The sequence below is a fragment of the Carassius gibelio genome, chromosome B5 (genome assembly GCF_023724105.1).
Source record: "Carassius gibelio isolate Cgi1373 ecotype wild population from Czech Republic chromosome B5, carGib1.2-hapl.c, whole genome shotgun sequence".
In the NCBI taxonomy this organism is placed as follows: domain Eukaryota; kingdom Metazoa; phylum Chordata; class Actinopteri; order Cypriniformes; family Cyprinidae; genus Carassius; species Carassius gibelio.
In genome coordinates this window covers 16705130-16730793 of record NC_068400.1, presented here as the reverse complement: position 1 = coordinate 16730793, position 25664 = coordinate 16705130, and the positions used below count along the sequence as shown (strand labels likewise).

The following is a 25664-nucleotide window of genomic DNA, read 5'->3' as shown; positions in this document are numbered from 1 at the left end:
GTCTCTGTGCGTGTCTTATTGTAGTTCTATTCTACACTCTTTACTCAGCCCGTATAACTGAGAGACGTTTTGAAAGTGCCTTGTGATTGTGCTGGGATTTACATGTTATTGGCAATCTAATGAAGTGTAATTAGCCACCAATTAAAATCTATCTTCAAACAATTCATCTTTTTAATTGAGCTTTCTCTCCATGAAACATCAATAGCAAAAAACCCTGAAAACCCCTTACCATATGAGCCTCTACCATTCTACATTCTTATCACTCACTAAATTATTTATTTTTGAAAAACGTATTGTCATTTGAAAAATGTAGATTTCCCTTATGCTTTAAAAGTGCTGGGAGAACAGCCAGAAAGTTGTCTATTTCTTTATGTCGTCAGTTTTTGCTTTGTCTTCCGGCTCTTTTGCTGAATGTTACATATTCAGATATTACAATCTATAACTTTTAATCTTTTAATCTATAACTTTTGCTGGATGTTAGATTATGTAAATCAGGGTTTTAACAAATGACATTTCACTTTAAAACTTCAAGTGTTTCTGATCTACTCAAAGTTGAAATGTACACAAACACACACTTTGTGTTGTGCAGATCAGAATTAACATTTAATCAAAATTGCATAATCTTTCAAACAACCGAAAAGAACAAACTACACTTCATAAAAAAATAAAATAAATACGTATATATGAGTGTGTGTGTTTATGTATATATATTAGGGGTGTAACGGTTCACAAAATTCACGGTTCGGTTCGGTTCAATACACTGATGTCACGGTTCGGTTCGGTACGGTTCGGTACGTTTTAGATACAGCAAAAAGAAAAAATTGGCAGATAAATTTCCTTGATTTTTTTAAAAATGTTTTATTTATTAAAACTAACAAAGTATGTGTTTTTTTTACATTGAACAATGATGGAGCTATTCTTTACCCATCTTCTATGGTGTTTTCTTAGCAGCATACTGTATAAAACAAAAATAGCTCCTTATAAATTTTTTTTTAAAAATTAAATGTAATATTGTTGTAGTGGTTATGAACAAATACAAAGATGTAACTCTTTTTATATGGAACTCTATAACTCTTTATATTTAGTGTGTTTTTACTCAATTGGTTCTCTATTTGGGCTTATGTTTTTTGGAACAAAGCAGGAATTACGGTCTGTCTGAAATGGGCTCGTGAAGGAATATTGTAATGGGGCTCAATTACATTAAGCATGTTCTTAAAACCTGCGTTTTCCACTACAGAGTAAGGTCTCATATCCGCGGCTATAACGTAAATGCACCATTCGCTGCGGTGATGTCCGTATACGGAGCCCGGGACGTCACCTGTAGGAGAAAAAAAAGCAATCCGTGGCGACGGTTTTGCAATCCGTCCCCTCAGTTTATAAACCGTACTCACGAATTCATAAACTGTTCACTCGATTTAACAAATCGTGCCCACGGATTAACAAACCGTGCCCACGAATTTCCAATCCGTGCACTTAGATTTTGTAAACCGTACCCTCGGTTTTTGAATCCGTACCCACGAATTCATAATCCGTGCGCACGCTTTCGCAATCCGTTCCCTCGGATTTGTAAACCGTACTCACGGATTCATGCAGCAAACTCCTACGTGTTAACATACAGTTTTATTGAATATTATTATGTGGAATAGGTTTACAGCAAAGTGTCTTAAGTGATTCTCTATCAAGTGTAGTACGAGGTGGAATACAAAGATTTAATAAGAAAGATGCGCATTAAAATCTTGTTCAATTGCTGATAATCTATAATAGCACTTGATTATTATTGTGCAATAAACCTGGCATTGTGACTGACTCTGGAGTAATTTTTTCCTCTTTTGTAAGTTATTTTGGATAAAAGATTCTTATGCATAACCTGTTTAATAATATATAATAATGATACAAATAAAAATAAAGTTATTTTTTATAATTTTAATTTGTAGGCTAAATAAATGAGTACAAGACAGTAAAAATATTTGTCATAAAATAATTTGTGAATTGCTTTATTTTTAAATAACCTTTGGACAGTTTTGGAAATGCTTGTGTACAATTCTTTCTTAACATGAAGACTTATTTTTGTGATTTTATTATACTAAGCTCCACCCACCTCACCCCACCTGCCGGAGTTAGATGCATGTTTCACTGTTAAGTGTAAAATGCGTGTCAGTTTTCAAATCCGAGGGAACGGATTGCGAAAGCGTGCGCACGGATTATGAATTCGTGGGTACGGATTCAAAAACCGAGGGTACGGTTTACACAATCTAAACGCACGGACTGGGAATTCGTGGGCACGGTTTGTTAATCCTGGGTACGATTTGTTAAACCGAGTGAACAGTTTATTAATTCATGAGCACGGTTTATAAACTGAGGGGACGGATTGCAAAACCGTCGCCACGGATTGATGTTTTTTCTCTCCTACAGGTGACGTGCGGGGCTCCGTACCGAGCCTTCAGCGCGTACTGAGTGAGCGAGCGCCTGCTGAGTAGCCTAACATAAACATATAAGTTGGTGTTTTTTTTTCTTCGGGGGTGTCAGGGGCATTGCCTGTTACGTCGTTTGGGTTATTGGGCTACCTTGTTGAACGCATAACATTATATTTCACACACCTTTTTTATTTTCCAAATTTAATTAATTAGTCCAACGAACCGTTAGGTACATAATGCGTACCGCGTACCGAACCGAAAGCCTCGTACCGAACGGTTCAATACGAATACGCGTATTGTTACACCCCTAATATATATATATATATAATAGAATATCCTGTTCTGGACTAACTTCAGGTATCACTCATTTCTGTGCTTCCATTAATTATTTTCTAATAGCAAACTGGATATTTAAACTCAGCACCTCATCAACTTTCAGGAGCTAATACTACTTATGCTGATGGTTCTGTATGTCTGTTTTCATTATTCATGTAGCATTACTTACAGACGTCTTCAAAAACCTGTTGCTAATTGTGTGTCATTATGATAACGTAGGACCATAAATTACAACTGAATGCACAAGTGATTCCCTTTTTTATGCTTCTTCCCATGAATTTCTCAAACAAGAACTGAGGCACCAGTCCAGCCTCTTAACCAGGCTTTCCCCAAGACACAAACAGGCGACAGGAAGAAAACTTTTTTATTATTCTTGGCATAAGAACAATGCGTAGCTCGAGGACTCAGCTTTTTGATATGCTTGTGCTTCTGCTGAGAGCTACACAGAATATTTCTCAGGGTGGTTATAAAGAATCTGAGGCAGCAAACAACAAATAACTTCATTGCTATTTTGCAAGCGAATGGGTTTTTGATATACGCTAGCAGTGGGATTCAGAATGAAATATTGCATTTTGGGCAGAAATTGTACAGAGTGAAATCATAAAAGAGGTAAAATAAAGTGAAATGTTCACAGTGATGAAAGCAAATATCTAAGCAAAACGTTTCTTTAGACCAGGGATGTCAAATTCAGTTCCTGGAGGGCCATAGCCCAGCAGAGTGTAGTTCCAATCCTACTCAGCCATGCACTGTACTTTTTAAATAAGCCTAAAGGACCTGATTAGCTGGATCAGGTGTGTTTAATTAGGATTGGAGCTTAACTCTGCAGGGCTGTGGCCCTCCAGGAATGGAGTTTGACACCCCTGCTTTAAGTCCAAAACACACTGCATAATTTTAGCAATCAGATAAGACACTGCAGGTTACACTGTGCAACATGGATCTAATAAACTTGGCTACAGCATGTGTGTAGACTATGCGATGATGACTGCTATTGACTTGTACACAATGATACCCATTTCTATAGAAGAATAAAACATCAGCAGCATGCGCTAGTGAAAACAAAAAGAGCCTGATAAATCACACTTTAGCAGTTGTGTTTTTTATATGTGCTGAAAAAAAGTTGAAGTGGCAAAAGAGGAAGGTATAAGAGCTTGAGGTAAGCAGTTTTATGTTTCAGCACTATGTCTATGTCTATGCACTATGTTTTATTGGTTGTTCAGAAAATGTGGATCGTAACAGCAAACACGGTGGACTAATGTATCATAGGCTATCTTTGGTCGCAAGACCATGACAACAGCTGTCTTTGAACCACTTTACAACATAAGAGCACAGATTAGGAGCCACAATCACAGAAATAGTCACAATTGTTTCACGATGCTAATCTTTCATCTGGGACAGCCGAAAATCATGCAGTCTATTTAGGGCTTCAGGCTAAAGATTTTTGTTGTTCTTTAATAGCTTTACACTTTCATTTATGGCAAACATGTACACCAAAGGTGGCTTGAAATACAAAAGGACATGTACAATGTCCAGGCTTGTGAACCTCAAAAACTAGGTGACACTATGGGCATGTAGATATCCAGCAGAGCTGAAATTAACAGGGATTAGAGACAAAAATCCCACCAACATACAACAATTCAAACTCTGCCCCTACACCAGGGGGGTATTCCAGAAAGCAGGTTATGTGACATACCCGGGTTTAAGAGTAAATAAGTGGATAACCTAAACTTTTGATATAAATATATATATTTTCAATATATATATTTGATATGTTAATGAGGGAGCTTTTATTTACTAATAAAAGTAATAAATAAGGTAATATATTATTCTAATATGATTATTTATTGTATTGGCATATATAAGAGCTATCTGTCTAAATTATAAAACACTATGACAAGGTAATGTTTAACTTGTATATATATTTATTTTATTTATTACATGTTATATGGAGTGGCATTTTCTATAATGTCTAAATTCTAAATCAAAATAAATTTCTGATATGACTTAATATATAATTGGCATAAAACAAACAATATAAATCACATTCTCAAGGATTAAAGATTAAATGAAAAAAAAATGAAATGATTGCACAGCAATCAGTTAGGTGGCGCTATGCACTAAGCATGTAAACAACTAATGAACAAAAGAAGAAGAAAGAACAGCTTGGCATGCTTTTTCTTAGCGTCTGTTTATATGGTGACTCGTCAATTCGTCGCTCTGTTGAGAATGTCTTGAATCTTACCGAGGAACATACTCTGAGTTGAACTTACTCCCAGACACGTTTTTGGAACCACATACCTCGAGTAAGCAAGGTTTGGGGTTAATCAACCAAGAATTCAGGTTTTAGTTCAATGTAAGTTAACCCTGCTTTCTGGAATACACCCCAGGGGTTCTCAAACCTCTCCATGAAGTTCCCCCATCATTGCACATTTTGTATGTCTCTCTATATCTGACACACCCACTTCAGGTCTTGTAGTCTCCACTAATGAGCTGATGAGTTGAATCGTGTGGGATAGATGAGGGAGACATAGGCTGCATCCGAAACTTCGCTGCCTTATGAGACAATTGTTGCCTTCAAAATTCGATCAGAAGAAGGTACCTCCGGAGACAGGAAGTATAGCAGAATTTGGATTTGAATTTTTGTTCAAAGTAATCGGTGCAACTTCAACCAATGTTTTATATGTGGCTTTTTTAACTTTAGCACATAGTGCTATTAAATGTGAGTACGATATGGAAAGTGTAGTGTTGGACAAATATGGTATTTTGAATAGTGTGTGTTGTACAACACATTATAGAAGTTATTAAACAAAAGCCTTCAAAGGTATTGCCCCATGTGATAAGTTTAAGTGTCATGTTAAGGAATGCATGTTCCACCTTGCAACTAGTCAATTGGAAGATCGCGTCGTGGGATGGACCAAATCTGTTTGGATAAAACCCAATGCCTGAGCTAATTCAGTGCGCTTCCTTCTTTGTCATGGCTTGAACTGCCTACTCCAACACACTGATAGGATTCTTGTCATCCAGAACTAAAAACACTCCATTGAAACTTTGTGATTGCTGAGAATCTTCGAAGTCTTGCACACAGCGAAACTCTCCGAAGAAATTCTGAAGCTCTACGTAACCAGGCAACCAACCAATCAACAGGAGGGTTTACCCAAAAGACATCATCCAAACGACAGATCTGCAACCAATCCGAGGTGTGGGGATTCCCTGAGACGAGGCAACAAGTGAATCTCCAACTCTTCTGAACCCCGATTTTCAACGCAAATGCACGTAAAACAAATACATTTTATTTATTGCAGAAATAAGCGCAAATTGATCTTAAGCAGTAAAGATGAGACGCATCTCTGCTTTTGTGATTTTTCTTGGTGCGATCTAACGAATAACTTACTCATGGGACTTCATTCAAATCCGTTATCATCCTCTTCAGTAACTGAGTGTGTGTATGTATGTATGCATGTATGTATGTGTGTGTTCAATAGGTTTTATATCCATGTGTTGTAATTGCTCAATAAATTCTTGTTTCATTTATAAAATATTGTCTTATGTAGTGTATTTTGAGGTTAAACTTTGCCCAAATCCTGTGCTACCTAGCTCGTAGCTTATAAATTATCATTATTTTTGTATTATTTTTGTCCATGAAGTAATATAAAAAGAATTGTAAAGATATACTGAATTTTACGTCCACTGGACGAACTGTTGATTAAGTATAAACTAATTAAATTCGGAATCAGTTCAATTAAAGCAATTAAAATCTTTAGATTTGATGCTTCTTTAAAAAGAAAAGCGCTAACATTTGCTTGCACTATTATACCGATTACTTGCTATAACTAACATCAAATGTGCAAAAAGTTAGTCAGAAACATAAATTTACACACACACACTGACCAGCAAACGCAACGTCATATATATACACCAAACGCAGACGCCATATATATATGAATGAAAAGGAATGAAATGCACAGGATTGTGGGATATCAGAGGCAGCAAAGGATACATCTATGCTGCCTTCAAAATTAGATCAGAAGAAGGTACCTCAGGATACAGGAAGTAAAACAGAATTTGGATTATATATCTTGATGCCTTCTTTCCTTGGAATGCATCCTCCGAAGGCAGCATTTTTGAATTTTCCGATGCAGCAAATAACTTTGCAGGCAGTGTTTTTGCACTAAGGCACCTCATGAAATATATATTGCCCCTTAATGGAAACGTTAATTCCTGTCCCTGTTATCTAGCCTGTCTCCATCTGACAGATGGGCTCCCTGCAATACTTCATCATCTTCATGAGACTGTGGATATTTTCAGTTGAAGAACAAAGCTTACTACAAGGGACTACCTAATCAAGCTTTCATTGGTCTTCTGGTAACTTTCAACAAAATGCTTCTATATTTCTAAATTCATGCTCCATTTGCCTTCATTGGACTTAGTTAGAGATGTGAGTCTTGCTGAAACATTACTTGACATACAGGGATGAGTCTTTAAGGAAAAATGTAGAATACGTGTAAAGTGCCTAGTCAGTTTGGAAAAAGAGAGAGCAGTTCCCGAGCAGGAGTTATGTGGATCCATAATAACTACCTTAGCTAGCACACATCAAAATAATTTGGGTGACAAGAAAGCCGAAGACACACATTATATCCAGTGTTTGACTTATTCACTGAAGAGCCGCACAGATGTTTCTCTAACAGAAATTGTGAAATGATGCACTCTAAAAGCAGCACTTTCTCACATGCAAAACCAAATACCGAAGAACCAAAGTAGAGTTCATATCAAGGCAAGGCAAGTTTATTTATATAGCACATTTCATACACAATGGTAAATCAAAGTACTTTACATAAAATAAAGTAAAATATGGTGATAAAGGCATGAACAAGTTTCTCCAAGTCTTGGCTGGAAACAAAATCTAATTCTTGCAATGTTTTTTTTTTTAATTATAGTATGCTGGATTTAGTTACTACTTTGACATGACTTCTGAAACTAAGGTCTGTCTCCAGAATCGCACCAAGATTCCTGACTTGAGTTTTAGTTGTTTGACCCCTAGAGTCAAGGTATGCATTTACCTTGAAAACTTCATATTTGTTTCCAAATGCAATGACTTCAGTTTTTCCTTGTTTAACTGAAGAAAGTTCTGGCACATCCAACTATTAATTTCATCAATGCATTGGCAGAGGGAGTCAGTGGGCCTGTAGTCATTTGGAGATAAAGCTAGGTTAATCTGGGTATCATCAGCATAGCTGTGATAGGCAATTTGGATCTTTCTCATAATTTGACTTTGTGGAGGCATATACATGCTAAACAAGAGCGGTGCAAGAATTGAGCCTTGTGGGACTCCACAGGTCATGGACGTCCACTTAGACTCTCCCTTCTAAGTATGACCTGAACCATTTGAGTACCATCCCAGAAAGCCCGACCCATTTTTCCAGTCTCTCTAGTAGTATGTTATACAGTGTCAAACGCAGCACTGAGATCTAGCAATACCAGTACCAATATTTTGCCAGAGTCACAATTTAAGCGAATATCATTTATTATCTTAATGAGTGCTGTCTCTTTGCTGTGATGGAGTCGGAAACCAGATTGAAAATTGTCCAGGTATCCATTTGAGTTTAAGTATTTGTTCAGCTGATTAAAAACGTCTCGGTTACGTCTGTAACCTCGGTTCCCCGAGAAGGGAACGAGACAATGCGTCGATAACGCTTTGGGAACGCATTCTGCGTGAGTGCGTCTGAAGCATCCATGTCAACTAGTCCAATGGCGAGAGTGAGAGTCAGGAGTGACGTCACGACCAGGAATTGATAAAAACCCCAACCGGAGCAACCGGTGTTAGCTTCGACAGTGCCGAAGCAAGTCGATCACAGGAATGAAGGAAGTATGGCAGGGAGACGCATCGTCTCGTTCCCTTCTCGGGGAACCGAGGTTACAGACGTAACCGAGACGTTCCCCATCGAGGGAGAGACGATGCGTCGATAACGCTTTGGGAACGAGAATACCCAAACCGCCATATTACAAGTGTCTGAGTGTCAGACAGAAAAACCAACGCCTCAAGAATTAAAAACCTGAGACCCGGGAGTTGCGTCCAGGTCTAGGCTATAAAACCTGACGAATGTGAGTGGCGAGGACCAGCCTGCTGCATCACAAACATCCTGAAGAGAGGCCCCAGATAATAAGGCTCTAGAGGGCGCCATACTCCTAGTAGAATGAGCTCTGACCCCCAAAGGGCACGGTAGGTCAGAAGACTCATAGGCAAGAAGGATAGCCCCAACTATCCACTTACTAAGTGTCTGTTTAGTGGCAGGAAGACCTATCTTAGGTGACCCGAAACAAACAAACAGCTGATCGGATTTCCGAAAAGAAGAAGTCCGATGAACATAAGTGTCCAATGCTCGCACCGGGCACAAAAGGTTAGACTTTTCCTGGTCCGAAGATGCAAACGGGGAGGACAGAAAGCCTGCAGAACAAAAGGTCGGTACCTTAGGGACGTATCCCTGCTTCGGGTAGAGAAATGCTTTGACCATCCCAGGTGCAAATTCAAGGCAGGTGGGAGAAACCGAGAGAGCCTGAAGGTCTCCGACTCTTTTAAGGGACGAAATAGCAAGGAGAAAAGTAGTCTTAAACCAAAGAAACTTCTCAGAGACCGAATCTAGGGGTTCAAACGGAGCCCTAGAAAGGCCTTCTAAAACTATAGCCAGGTCCCAGGCCGGCACTCTAGAACGAGTTGCAGGTCTCAGCCTCAAGGTGCCACGAAGGAAACGAGAGATAAGAGGGTCTCGACCCAGAGATGCACCACCCACTGGGGCGTGGAAAGCCGAGATGGCCGCCACGTAAACTTTTAAGGTGGATGGATATAGACCAGAAGAAGCGGTCTTGTAAAAACTCAAGAACTGAGCCAACAGCGCAGTGGACAGGGTCACACTGATGTTGGTAACACCAAGAAGAAAAAACATTCCATTTGAGTCTATAAAGTTTCCTCGTAGCTGGAGCTCTGGAGCTAAGAATGGTCTCCACAACCTCAGTTGAGAGACCACTCTCTATGAGTTGCGCCCCCTCAGAGGCCACACCCAAAGCTTCCACATCTCTGGCCGGGGGTGAAATATAGTGCCCCCGGCCTGAGATAGAAGGTCTTTCCTGATCGGGATCTCCAAGGGAGAACCGTCGAGGAGATGAATCAGGTCCGCAAACCAGAATCGACTCGGCCAGTGTGGAGCTACGAGAAGTAGACTTACTCCGTCCTGGCGGACTCTCTCCAGAACTCCTGGGAGCAGAGCAAAAGTGGAAAAGGCGTACAGATGTAGCCTCGGCCACGTCTGTACCATAGTGTCCAACCCCAGGGGGGCTGGATGAGTAAGGGAGAACCATAGTGGACAGTGCGTCGTGTACTGAGACGCAAACAGATCCACTTCTGCTTGGCCATAACATTCCCATATGAGCTCCACCACCTCGGGGTGAAGCCTCCATTCCCCTGGCCTCAGCACCTGCCTCGACAGGGTGTCTGCTCCAATATTCTGAGTCCCTGGTATATACATTGCCCTCAGAGAGCGTAATTTCCCCAGTGACCACAGGAGGATCTGGTGCGCTAATTTGCAGAGTGGGCGCGAGCGCAGACCCCCCTGACGGTTGATGTAAGAGACCACCGATGTATTGTCTGTGCGGACCAGCACATGATGGTCCCTCAGGTCTGGTAGGAAGTGCCTCAAAGCTTTGAAGACAGCCATCATCTCCAGGCAGTTGATGTGCCAAGAGTGATGATGGCTCTCCCACAGACCCTGAGCTGAGCGGCCTTCCATTACCGCTCCCCAGCCGGTAAGGGAAGCATCTGTCGAGATGGTAACCCGATGACAAAGAGCTCCCAATACCGGCCCCTGGGACAGGAACCAGTGTTTTCTCCATATGACCAAGGCGCGGAGACACCGCCGTGTGATCTTGATCGTACGAAGTGGGTTTCCCCTCGGGGAGAACCCTCTGGTCCTGAGCCACCACTGTAAAGGTCTCATGCCCAGCAGGCCAAAGGGAATCACATTGGACGCTGCTGCCATGAGACCCAACAATCTCAGCCTAGCTTTAGCTCTGAAGTGGCTGTGAGGATGTTGGCTACACGAGCGGGCGAAAGAGAGGCTTGCATCGTGACCGAATCCCATACCACCCCAAGAAAAGTGGAATGGAGATAGCTCTCCTCTGTAATGGAGATAGCACACTCTTCTTGGTATTGAGCCTCAAACCCAACTTTTGCATATGAGCGGGGACGACATCTCGATGCCGAACCACCAACTGTTCTGATTCTGCTAAAATCAACCAGTTGTCCAGGTAATTCAGAATACGTATGCCCTGCAGCCTGAGCGGGGCCAGAGCTGCATCTACGCATTTCGTGAATGTGCGGGGTGAGAGAGCTAGACCGAAGGGAAGTACCTGATACTGGTATTCTTTGCCCCCGAAAGAAAACCTTAGGAACTTCCTGTGCTGAGGGAGGATGGAGATATGGAAGTACGCACCTTTTAGGTCTATTGTGACGAACCAGTCCTCGGATCTGATTTGAGTCACGATCTGTTTGAGTGTCAGCATCTTGAATTTTAATTTCTGAACTGTACGATTCAACAGACGAAGATCTAAAATGGTACGCAGCCCTCCATCCTTTTTTGGAACAATGAAATAACGGCTGTAAAAACCCGATGCCCTGTCGGGAGGATACACCTGCTCTATAGCATTTTTCGCTAAAAGAGATTTCACTTCTTGCTCCATGACCAGAGCCTGCTCGGGATGCACTACTGTGAGCAACACCCCGTTGTAGCGTGGGGGACGAGAACCGAACTGGATTCTGTAACCCTTCTCTACTATCTGCAGCACCCATTGAGATATATTCGGCAGACTTTTCCATTCTGTCAGACATTCTACTAAGGGAACCAGCCTCTCGAGGCTGGCCTCTGGGGTAATTTGAACAGCTAGTTCGGGGACCTGAAGCCGAAGCGCAGGAACCACCCGAGCTAACTGCTCTTGGACCCCCCTCAGAGGGAGCGAGTCTGACGCAGCGTCTGGGAGACACAGCGCCAGAGACCCGCTGGAGACCACTGCGCCCCGAGGCACCAAGGGTGGCGGGGTTGGCAGGACGGCTCCGTGAGAGCACCGAGACCGGACGGGCACCGTATACTGAGGTGTACACCGCACCGTCTCGATTGGGGCTGCCCTCACAGGTCTGACCCATTTGGCGTCAGGACCTTTTCTTCTGAGCCGAAGCTTTCTTAGCGAGAAGAACGGTTCTCAGATCCGGCTTCTGCTTAGATTGCTTTGGCTGTGAGTGCTGGCTCGGTCCCCGTGATTTTTGAGGAGGAGCGCGAGACGCAAGACTCTCTTTTTGAAAAACACGATATGAGGAGCATGATGGCTGGGGCTGCCTTGCACGCCCAGCAGCATCAGGATTAGATCGGCGAGGGAGAAAACTTTTAAAAGCTTCAGATTGCTTTTTATTTTCTTGAAATCTTTCAACCACTTCATTCACAGCATCACCAAACAGACCTTCATGAGAAATGGGAGCGTCTAAAAGAAAAGATCTATCTTTATCTTTAATATCTGAAAGATTAAGCCAAAGGTGTCTTTCTGTAGAAACCAAAGCAGCCATAGATCTACCAATAGCACATGCTGTTTCTTTGGTCGCCCTGACAGATAAATCCTTAGCCCGACGAAGTTCGCGAATTTCGTCACGGCTGACTCCCTCAGTGTTATCTAACTCCGCCAGCAGCTCAGCCTGATAAGCCTGAAGCAAAGCCATCGAGTGAAGGCAAGCTCCAGCCTGACCCTCTTGCTGTGTAAGCTTTACCCACTAAATTAGATGTGATCTTTAAAGTTTTCGTGGGCAAAGTCGGGTTCTTAATAGATGACGCTGAACCAGGGGAAAGATAGCTCGCGAGCGTCTGCTCCGCCCGGGGCATCGCTTCATAACCATTTTCTTTCAGCCCTCTTATATCAGAATAAATGCGCACTTGAGGGCTGAAAAGACGTGATGAATATGGCTTATTCCACGATCTAGACAGCTCACTGTGAAGATCAGGGAAAAAAGGGAAACCCCGTGATGTAGGCGATGTTTTAGAAGACAGAAAACGCTCGTCTAATTTGCTTTTAGGACGAGCGCTCTGTTTATCAGATGGCCAAGATATATATGTAACTTATCTACAGCTCGTGTTAATACATCAACCAACTCCTCATATGCTGGGGAAAGAGATGGCGAATCCTCTTCCCCCCTGATTGTGTCACCTTCACTGCCCGTTACATCTAACTCCTCGGAGCTAGAGCAACGAAGAATGGGCTCTCCCCCCGGGCGGAAGAAGCCGCGGGGCAGGCTTCCGACACCGGAGTTTGAGCTATGGATCTCCCAGGTAAGGGAGGAGAAAGAGCCCTCGGACCCGTCTCCAACCCCGCTGAGAGATCCATTTGCGAACCCCAGGAATGCATTCTCCGTTCTGCCTCGGCAGAAGCGGGTCCTGCACCCTGAGGAGCGCGAGGCTCGCCGCTCTTCTCATCAAAGAGTGACAAGTGGGAGCGGAGCATGCGAAGCGAAAGCTTCTCACAATGCGGGCAATCAGTCTCCTCGAAGGCTGATAACGCATGCTCCACTCCCAAACAAACTACACAAAGCTTGTGTGTATCCCCACCCGTTAAATAACGCGGGCAGGGAGAAGCACACGGTTTGAATAGTTGCTTAGCCATTGTATATAAACTTTGCACAAGACAACAGTAAATATGACAGACAGGTTTGACACAGATCGCTTGCTGAGGTGCAGAAAGCTAACACCGGTTGCTCCGGTTGGGGTTTTTATCAATTCCTGGTCGTGACGTCACTCCTGATGCTCACTCTCGCCATTGGACTAGTTGACATGGATGCTTCAGACGCACTCACGCAGAATGCGTTCCCAAAGCGTTATCGACGCATCGTCTCTCCCTCGATGGGGAACTACCTTCTCTATAATTTTGCCAATAAAGGAAAAATAGATATTGGTCTAAAATTGCTCAAAATGGTGTTATAAAGATTGCTATTTTTCTGGAGGGGCTTAACATAAGATGTGGAAAGTGTGTTAAAATAGCAGGTTGACAATTTTAGGTGCTGCACTATGTCTTCCAAAATTTTGCTATCAATTGCTTCAAAAATAGACATAGTATATTTTTGATATTGTGGCCGAATCTGTCTGACCTCTGCATTTCTTTAGGATGTGCTAATCACCTTCCTGATATTGATGATATTCTCAGAGAAGAAAGAAGCAAACTCATTGCATTTGCTGTCTGAGAGCATTTCATTGGGAATCTGACTTTCTTTTTTAACAATGGCAAAAAGAGTACGAGTATTGTTTAAGTTACTGTTTATAAGGTCTGAGAAGAAATTCTGTCTAGCTGTGGCTAGTTTCACATTAAAAGCATGGAGATTGTCTTTATAGATGCTATAGTGAATTTCAACTTATCTTCTGCCACATCCGCTCAGCTTTTCTGCATTGTCAACTGCTGTTGATCTTCTCCAAACTGATTTCTGTCTGTTTTCTTACTGACTATTATTGAAGAAATATCATCAATAACATTCTTAACTTTTGAGTTGAAGGAATTAAGAAGAATATCAACAGAGTCTGCAGCAATGCTTGGTGTTAAAGATATTGCCTCCATACATAGTAAATAATGTCAAAAGTGTTTATAACTGTTATAATCTATTTTGTAGTTTTGTTTTCTGCATTGTCTATGTAAATATTAAAAGCCCTGAAATAGCAAAACAGTCAAACACTGAGGAAATCATTGATAACATTTCAGTGATGTCTTCAACAAAGGCTGGAGAGTATTTTGAAGGCCTGTAAATAATGATAAACAGAATGCGTGGAGCACCTTTCAACACAATCCCTAGATATTCAAAAGACAAGTACTGACCAAATGAAACTTGCTTGCATTGATAGACATCTTTAAATAGAGCAGCAACACCTCCACCTCTCCTAACAGTCCTGCAGACACTTATGAAAGTAAAGATAGGAGGTCCTGCTTCATTTAGGACTGTTGCATTGCAGCTGTCTTCTAGCCATGTTTCGTTTAGAAACATAAAATCCAGATTGTTTATTGTTATAAAGTCATTGATTCGAAATGATTTACTTTTTAAGTGAGTGAATGTTTAAAGATGCTAACTTTATGGCAGTGATTAGTGTCTTTACATCAATCTTAGTTTGGAGCATAATAGGCCGCAGATTAGATGAGTTTGCCCTTCGGCTTGAGATGGCCTTAGACTTTCTATCACATGATAAAACTGAAATAGAGAAATCTAAAGGCATACTGGGTTCCCACTTGTTCTGTAAGAATTTGTGAATTTTGCTGTTATTATAGCGGGGGGACCGACACATATCACTGAGTGCTGCTATCAATTGTTTTTAGTTCCCCTTCAGCAGATTGAGGGTTTGGGCCCTGGCGTTGTGGCAGCGGTCGGAGAGCTCTCACAGGAACAGGGACCACAGGCTTTGGTGGTTGGGGGGCCCAACGTTTTCTTTTTTTTTGTTGATATCTGCGGGCTTGCAGCGAATGAGTGAGGGAGTTAAGTCCCAGCATACACCAATTCCTCCATTTTCCATGAGAAGCAAAGAAGTTGAGATGTTGGAAAAAGGGATAATGTGTCTGGTGAGATGGGCTGTGTCTCTGGTGTTTACGGTGGCTGTGATATGTTGTCCTGGCTTCCCTGGCTGTTTTCCAGAAAGTCCCTGGGTGCTGAATCTTGTAGCTGTTTTGATACATCACAGTCTGTTTGTGAGGTAGAGTCCTGCAACCGGTCGGGTATCCCCACATAAAAGTGGCTGAAACGGGTGGATTTTGAAATTCCTAAACTTCACGGGCGGGGATGCGGGCAGATAATTAACTCCTTGTGGGCGGGTAGTAGCGCGGATGAAAAATATGTGCAATATTTGTGTGTCTAAATTACCATAACACATACGCAACAACAAGACATTTGTCCCATCACGTCACCAGCACTGCGAGAGAGACTTTTCCACAGCTGGTTTTGTAATTCAAGAACGGAGAATGCAACTTAAACTTGGGACTGTGGACGATATCCTTTTTCTGCATAGAAACCTTAAGGGAAAGTAAATGCATAGTTTGTGAGCGACAGGCTCAGGTTGTATTTTTTTCTTGTTATTGTTTTTTTTTTTTTTTTCATTAATAGGTCTATTTGCGTATAGTTATCAAGTTCCATAGCCTATTTAAATTTGAATTAAATTAAATTAAATGTATGCATTAAGCCGACGCTTTTATCCAAAGCGAATTGCAGGCTATCCATTTTTACGTATCACGTGTTCCCACGGAATCGAACCCCCAACCTTGTGCTTGATAGCGCAATGCTCTACTAATTGAACTACAGGAACACTATTTAGGTGCCTATGGTAGGCTACTTGAATGTATCCACTTTTGTTTCATTAGCACATTAATGACACTGTTGTGATGTTGAGACAGATGTAAGATAAAAAAATAAAGCACTTTAATTGGAATGATATTAGCGTGTGTGATTTATCGCGGGCACGGATCGGGTAACGGGCCAAATATTAATGGGTCTGGGCGGGTGCAGATTTAATTTTTATATTATCACAGGTGACGGGTTGGATCTGGTGCTGAACTTTGCGGGTACGGTTGGGCGCGGGTCTCCAAAAATGGGGCCGTGCAGGACTCTACTGTGAGGAGCTCTGTGGGCAAGGCTCAGCCGGGATAGTGTCCATCTGCAGTGCTTGTTTTGGCTGCATGGTGTTATCAGTGTCCTTGTGGGATATGTCAACCACATGATGACTTGGACCCAGTGTGTGTGTGTGCTGAATGGATTGACACACTCTGCTGAAGGATGACGAAGGGAAAAGTAGATATTGTCCTTAAGCACTCTAGCACCAAGTTTGTTTGAGTGGAGGCCATCTGGTTTAACCCCTTTACGTGCAAACATCGCTGACGGCCCCAGTTTATTATTGTTTCACTTTCACAGCACATTAAACATCACTGTCTTACTTCATCTGGACAAACTGTGCATCAATGGAAAGTTTAAAGACTCAAGCTTCGATATTTGACCAATATTTTGATAAAACATTGTTGCAGTGACCGATATTTAGTGATTTATGTCAGGAGTGCAAAATAATAAATCCGTATTATGCCACATTTTGAATAGAAATTCACAACTCACTCATATTCAGACAGGTCAGCAGCGGTTTATTTGTGTTCACACAGACTCACTGAACAGCGTCAATAAAGATTTATAGACCAAAGATGCATATCTGCGGAGATATATGGATATATTTACTGATGTTTACTTCATATTTCTTCAGACAGAATCGTCATTTCTATTCATTTTCCACGGATTTACGCGATCTGATGATAAACAGCCTCTCCCAGCGATCTGTGTGTGCGTGCAGTGGTCACAGCTCGTGCGGTGTGTGACTCAGACTCTGATTGGGTCTTTCAAACGTCAATCTTAGAGTTTCATATCTGGACACCGCCCCATCGTGTCACATGCTTCCTGCACACTTCCTGGTAGTTATCTGGCCAAAACAACACTGAAACACCTCTGTACACACAAAATATCCGAATAATAAACCCGCGATTACGATAGTAAAGCTTGGTATGAGAATTTCTTGAGATCTGGGGCGTTTTTATAAAAAAAAATCGAAAATGTACATCGGAAATTCTAACTTGTGCAGCGATGAAAAAGGCTACAAATAACATATTTTTACAACAGTAAACGACCAAATTCCACCCCTGATCACTAAAGGAAGTTATTATAAACACTCGATCGGGGTTTAAAGTGAGTTTTGAGTAAAAGTGTACTAATAATTTCATAAATTGTCAGATGTAGCTTGATGCTAACGTTAGCACCAATGCTACTAATAGCAGGTGCTTTTCTTCTTCATAATGCATTTTTGTCTCAATAATTCACGTAAGGTCGTAAGAAAATGTTTTGTTGTATTTTTATAGTAAGACTTTTGATAAATAAGGGCTAAATGCAAAGAGAGACTGAAGTGAGATCGCTGCTTTGTTGCTTTGTAAAGCCTGAAAAACCACAATCAAGGCTAATAAAGGTGGAATAAAAACAAAAGAATAATGATAAAAGAATAATGCGGATAATGTGTCATACTTGGCGGAGGTGTGAAACAACCGTTTGGTGAGAACAATACAATCATGATTCGGGCAGTTTTCAAGAGTGAAACATACACAAAGAGCACAGGAATGTTTACATGTGAGATCTTACAGAGATGACAAGGGCCATAAATCAATCTGATTAGCCTTCTCTAAAAACACACATGACATGGCCTTAGAAAATATTTCATAAAATTCACAGTTTCACAGATTCGATTATGAATTTTTTTATGAAGTCTTGGAAGACTTGTGGCCTTAGCTACAGTGTGTTTTCAAACTCATTTCCTACATCAACATTTTTTAAAATACATTTAAAACATATGTTTTTAATATTTTTATTTTTGTTTTTATGTTTGAGCTTATATATCTCTATTATCATAACAGTCTGAGTGATTCTGATTCCTGAACAGTAAACTTTAAAGTGTCAGCTTTGTGAACAAAGGTTGATTATGTATCTAGTCAGAAAGAATCATGAGCAGAAACCTTTTTATTTTGGGTATGTAATTTCGGTCTCCATTCCAAAAAAGGGGGGTTACTAGTAAGGGGTTAAACAGTTGTCTGTGGCCCCAGAAAAGATTGAAGTTGTCGATTAAATTCACACCATTTATATTGAAAACTAAGTAGTGCTGCATATGTATGTAGTTGATCAAAACCAATAAGAACAACAAAATGGAGAAAGCGACTGAGTCATGTTAATTGGTTTTGGTTTGGGCCCAGACATTTTAAGAGCACAAGAAAATAGGGTTCAGCAACAAATAAAATAACAGAAAATACATTTTTGACTACTTCTGGAAGTGGTAGAAAGCAGATAAGCACAACATGTTTTTTTACTGAGTTTACACCTGCATTTGGTGTGGTCTACTTGTGATAGATTAAATTAAAATGCTGTGAAGTTATGCATCTTGAGACTCCTTTACACTGCGCTGGTGTTGGTCTTTTATTTTTATTTATTTATTCTCACTGAATTTATGTATAAAGTCATGATCCTTATTCAAAGAATGATGTTATTTTCTCAAAGAGTCTCCAGGATGAAATTGTGTAAATTTCAGTTTAATCATAAATTATTCCAGTGAATGCTCTGACTTGATTTGGACAACAAATGACTGAATTGTTCTACTGAGAGACCAAGGAAAGTGCAAAACCTCAATCAACCCTGTTGGAAAACAACAACAACAACAACAAAAAAACAGCATATGCTGGTTAGGCATGTTTGGGAGCACAGCTGCTGGTTTGAGCTGGTTTAAGCTGGTCCTTAGTAGGTCACGAGCTGGTTAAAGCTGGTCCTCAGCTGGTCCTGAGCAGGAGCTATTTGCTTAGGACCAGCTTAAACCAACAGCCATGCTTTCCATATATACCTAAACAGCACACTCTAGATTTTTCAACATGGAATAGAGTTCAGATAAGTGACCTTTTCATTTTTTGTCTTGACTGTCTAAATGTAGCATCTGTATAGTGACAATGTAGTATCAGATGCCTTTGAGTGAGAACAGATTGTTTCAATCATTTGCTTGTAAAGCAAACTGCTGCATCTGCTGTCCATCTTTGATCTTTTATCTACTACAATCAGTAGCTCAGGAATCATTCACACATTAAACTAATTCAATACTGATTAATTGTTACTGCATGTATTATTACAATTTTAAAAAAGTGTTTTGTATTGGAACAAAAAAAAAAGATTTACAGTTGCCTGTTTTCATTTATTTTATGTATTATTTTTTTTTCTTTAAAAACATGAAAATTGTTTATTTTTTCATTTTCATACAACTATAGAATAATTTTCCAGCTGGCAATTACGTGAATAATAATAATAATAATTATAATAATAATAATAATAATAATAATAATAATAATATTTATAATTATAAGAAAAAACTTTATAATTTCCATTAATTATTAATGACTAAATATATCTGAAGACTATTGCAGCAATGCAAACTAAGCAGATGATGTCACACTATTTTTTTTGTTTGTTTTTTTTTTTTTTAAGATGGCCTGGAACTATATTTTATCTCTTTCTCTATGTCTCTCTCCCTCTTTAGCTCATTCTGTTTCTTTCTTGTTCTTTTTTTTGCCTTTCAAAATGTTTTTCATTAGATTGGAGTCTAAAGCACAAGAATCAGTTGGAGTCAATCAGAACACACTTTACTGGAAGAGTGGAGCAGAAACTCAAGGGCAGAACAGAGAGAGAGAGCGAGGCCACAGTATAAAGATTACTCACTCACTCTCACACAAATCTATTGATTACCAAATTAAATCACCCTGAGTCTGACCTGCAGAGAGCCATTCACCTTAACGGTTGTTCACAAATAAAAGTTGGAGAGTATGGATTTTTCTCCTAAATAAGACTCTGTCCTTGTCACCAGAGTAAGCCTTGTTATTAATTATTTTGTTCTCACTAAGTGGAGCCTGGTGTTTCTAATTCTGCTGCAGAGCGACAGGTTTCACTGAACAGGCAAAGTCTCTAATCTGCTCACTTTATTTAAAATAAACCACAGCTAATTTCAATAACTTTTTATTGTTATTATTTCATTTGAAGTCAGTTCATAATGTTTTTCAGAAGCAAAGATGCAGAAAAATAAATAAAACAAGAATGCATCTTTTGGACCATTAGGATTTGTTTTTCCATTACAAAAAATGTTCTTTTTTTTTTTTTTTTGATTCTCATTACTTTCCGTGAGTCTTATTGCTGTCAAACAATTAGGATGAACTGAAACTAATCATGTAGGAATATAATGTAGTGATTTCCTCCTCTTTCTGTGTTTTTCAGTCTGACAAATAGGCTTAGAAACACCTGAGATGCTGGTAAACCTGAGACACCAACAGTCACACACTAGAGTGTATAGTGTGTGTCTGTGTGTGGTATATATATATATATATATATATATATATAGCTCTTGCATCTCATCATAAATTCATGGGTGATAAAACACTTTTTTTTCTGATGCTCCTACTAGAAGATTCTCTCATATTTTATTTGTTTGCTTTCTCTCCAAGGAGAGACTGACTACTCTATATAGACTTTATGATTCATAGAAAAAGAAATGTTACTGCCTTACACCTACTGAATTCCCTGTGTATGGTTTAAATCCAATAATGTCATATTATAAATAATAACATGAATTCAAATCATTTATATCCTATAAAAATAAATCATTATCCAGAAATCATAACTAATGGTAGCATCATAAATGAATTCATCAAAAATTCTCGAACATACAGTAACAATAGCTATTATCAAGTGACACACTGGCGAATAGCAATGCCCTTTTCTTTGATTTTATTGTCCATCTCACCACATTGTCTGTGCTAGTACTGTTTTTATCTTTCTTATTACATACACAGTGGTACATAATGGAGTGCAGCAGAACAGCATCAAGAATATCAAATTATGGTAGAGACAATTTGGCCAAATTAGATTACTGAGAGGAGTATCAATGTCTATAGTGGTGCTTTTAGTAATGAGTAAGGTACAAAGCACTGACTCTAAAGAGAGGGTAAAATGCAATGGGTTGATCTCATGAAGACATGCTATTTTTACACCAGAGCAAAAACAAGAACAATAGTGAGTTTTAAACCATTAGGATATATACTTAATAAATCACCCACATGGGAAATAACTGAAGTGTCAGTCCTGTGAGGATAAGGAGTGCTATAACTCTCACAATCAAGTCCAGCAGACAGTGTATTTGTTGATGCAATTACTACTCAAACGTACTGTACAAAAAGATGCGTGTCTGTAATACATGTTATATTCAGGACTCAAGAGTCTTCATTAGAACATCCTTCTCCTGGCTTGCAATACTCTGGGCTGTTGCACAGTTTGGCCCGCAGTGGATTTACTGTTCTAATTGTGATCTTTCCAGCAGAAATGATATAAGGAAAACAACTGTCTACAAGTCTGAGTGAAATGGAAGAAGCATGCAGCTTTGAAACAACCAGAAACATGGCAATTCAAATCTAATGAACAGATAACTCTATTCTGCCAATTACAAAGGTACAGTGTTTATAAATGTACATATATAATGCGATTCATATTTATATTTACAGTTCCATACATATTCAGCCTGTGCTACCTTCCTAAAGCAAAAAATGTGTATAATAAACAGGTTTACATTTCTCAGCCTACACGTACACACGTACAGTATAAAGGTCAGTGAGTCAAAACACCTAAAGCCTCAAAACACCTACAGTATATAATATATATATATATACACACACAATTATTTTTCACACTTGGATTGACACCACTCCCCCCCAAAAATAATAATAATAAATTATTTTTGGCTTTGCATGTCCATGGCCATAATGATCTGGAGTCCATGAAAACACAGCATCTTTATTAATTGTGACTGAGCAATAATAAATTGCCAGTAAGAATGCGATCAAAACACGGCTCTTCCTTATAACAGTTTAGTACAACAATTCATATCTTCTGATGGAAAATTTATATTCATGCAAATGGATCTAACAAGAAAACAATATATATATATATATATATATATATATATATATATATATATATATATATATATATATATATATATATATATATCTGTACTAATTTTCACATTCCCTGATGGTGTCCATGCTCATATCTACCACTAGAGGGAGGACTACATCTGCACAAATCAACAGAGTCACCACCAGTGTTTTCAAACCTTTTTCTCAGAGTTTCTAACCATCTTACGATTCAGTACACGACTGTTTTCAATCAAGGTAAATAGTTGTTATTGAGATGACAAATGCATGCTTGTTCACTATTAGAAAACATACATTAGGCTTTATGACAAACCAGACATGCATTCTTCAAATGCATACCGCATTGTGCAATGAAATGCATTGATGTGTAGTAATTGTCATAAGCATGACATCTCATATCTGGACAATTTCAGATGCCATCATTTGTTCGGAGCCGCCTGCTTGACTGACACTTCATTCAGAAGAGACTTGGATGACTTCAATACCAACTATAAATACACATCTACACCAGTAACAAGAAGAAAAGAAAATACAACTTTCAGTAAGTGTAATGCAAACTTAACTTTTCAATTTACAGGGATATTTATAGTAGATTATGTGTATGAACAAGATGTGTCGGTTTATTTTTGTTTGATTTCCTGGTTCCTGCAATTCCATTCATTCCCTCAATTTGAACATAAAGTTTAAGCTTTTTGTAAGTAATGAAACCATGGTTCATTTACCTAATTGTAGTATTTATTTCTTTAGATGCAATCTCAGAAAAAGGTTTTTGTGCATTTAATGTAATTCCTGTACTGCCCTGTAGTCAGATGATATTCCTGATTTTAGTTGTTTTTCCACATACAATCCTGTATAACTCACTCCTCCACTAAATAGTGACATATCTATGAATCTTCCACCTTGCCTGCTTGCCTCGTGCTTACACATGAGGAAAACAAATCTTGAGGAAATATGTGAAACATTGAGACAAATTAATCATGCCTGCTCCTGAAGCAGTTCTCTGGCTGTATTCACATATATCCTAATACTACACAACAGGACTCGCTCTTGTATTCTGACTTGAGGTGGGAGTTATACAATACAAAAGCTCTAAATAAAGAAACACTCTTTAGTCCATCTGTCTATAGAATCTGAAGCATTCATTCTCTCAGTCTATAAAAATGTACATCCCACTTAATTTTACAAACCATCAAAAAGACAGTTCGTATCATTCTTCCGGGAGGCTGAAACACTTATGCAACTCAGACGTCAAGTAACATAATACAAAAATAGCATGTGCATACAGATGCCTTGAAACATGTGCATGGTTTTCAAAACCTTCTTGTCCTGTTCAGTAGGATGCATAGCTGTGTAAGATACCAGTGTAGCTCTAAAAGTGGCACTGGCTTTGAATGACTCCCATGGGAATGTGTGAACTGATAAAAAAAAAAAAAAACACGTAACACCTGTCACATGCATAAATGTAGATTTTTTTATTTTTATATATATATTTTTTTAGTTTGGAAATCAACCACTCAACATTTAACCTGGGGTTGTTCCAGGGGGATTGTCACTGTAACTGTACTGTAAGTTGTTTTGCATAACAGTGATGGATGGTGGTGTGGCAACTTAATCTTGGGGGATTGTTCCTGAAATATGCACACTTGTCTATTAGGATAAAAGGGTAAAAAAAAAAATAGGCTGTATCCCAGTGAAAACAAAACAAAATAAAACCTTCCCTTCATGCAGTTTTGCAAAACTGCTTAAATGGCCACTGATGGCATTGAAATAACATATTAAAAATAAATAAACAATAAAAAACAAAAACAAAAAATATTCCTTTCCCTTATGGTTACAGAGACAGATTATTAGTGAATATATATTTCAATGTATATATATATCAATGTATATATATACTCTCTCTCTCTCTCTCTCTCTCTCTCTCTCTCTCTCTCTCTCTCTCTCTCTATATATATATATATATATATATATATATATATATATATATATTTTTTTTTTTTTTTTTTTTTTTCTGAAATTTATAAGAACATATTTATAAGAACATATAATCATCAGAATTAATGCAGTTTAATGTGTAACTCATTATTGCTAAAAAATAAATAAATACATTAAATATGATGAAAATGTTAACATATTTTAAAAATAAATAAAATAAAGTAATGAAACTAATACAATTTCACAGATAATTTTGCAAAAAATAAATTAAAAAATAATAATAAAAAATAAAAAACAAATTGAGACTTGTTTATTTTGACAGTCTTAAAACAGGTGCAACGTTTTGTTCCATTAAACAAGCATAAAATGCTTCAGTAAATGTGTTGTAATATCAATTTGTAGACACATTGCCACAGGCACGTTTTCCCAATGAGCCTGGGTCAGTGAATAGACATTAGAGTGACTATGTGAAAAGCATCTACAAATGACTTAAGATGGTCTACACTGCATATAATAAAGTGCACCAATTATCATGGAGTCATAACATATAGACACTGATATTCTTATCTCTTTATTGTGGAACAGAAAATGAACAATCAAGATCAAACCCACAGTTGAACTCCGCTTTTTCCATTAGCAGCCGTCACAGTCTGTGCAGCTTCTGTTTGATAACATTATCTCACGAAGAGTCCATGTGTGAAAGTTCCTCACACGCAGAGACCAAACAGTCACATATGTGCACCACCAATAGCCTGACTGGTACAACATGTCCTTTTAGTGCTCTGACCGCCAATTATTGGCAGGGACATATCCGGTTGGTCTGCCATATTGTCAGAGACAAGTTGTGAATGAAGTGTTTGAGCTCATCTGAGACCCTCGGGCTGCTATGCAAAAAATATGGGCTTCCCCCTCAGGGCGTGTACATTTTTAAAGGAACAATGTGGAGATTTTATTGGCTTTATCCTCCTTTATAGGGCTACATTTATTTATGAATCTTTTTAACTTGAGAAGCCAGAATGTATCGAATGTAGCGGCACATTAAAGTAAATAGCTAAAGTGAAATGCTCGTTTTCACTCAATCTCCTGTTAATCTTGAGTACCTATAGAATAGTACTGCATCCTTCATAACTCCAAAAAGTCTTTAGTTTTATCATATTTATAAGAGAAAGATAGTCTGTACCGTTTTTTCCCGGAAAAACACGACCGGCTGGAGGCGTGACGTGTGGGCGGAGCTAAATAATCACGAGCGCGAGTAAGCTTTTACGTTGAGAGCGCTAGAAACTGTGACATTACCGTGAGGAAAAAAAACATCATCCAAAACAAACCATGGCTAACAGTCAGATTCAGCGTATATTTATGATCCAGAATCAGATCTAGAGGCTGAAATTTAACAAGAGCATCATC

The 25664-nt window shown here is 39.2% G+C and overlaps 1 protein-coding gene across 1 annotated transcript in view; it reads right to left on the bottom strand.

Moving 5' to 3' along the window:
- The window catches only part of LOC127957904 (astrotactin-2-like), a 489389-nt gene that overhangs the window by 85031 nt on the left and 378694 nt on the right, over positions 1–25664 (bottom strand). The window lies entirely within an intron of this gene.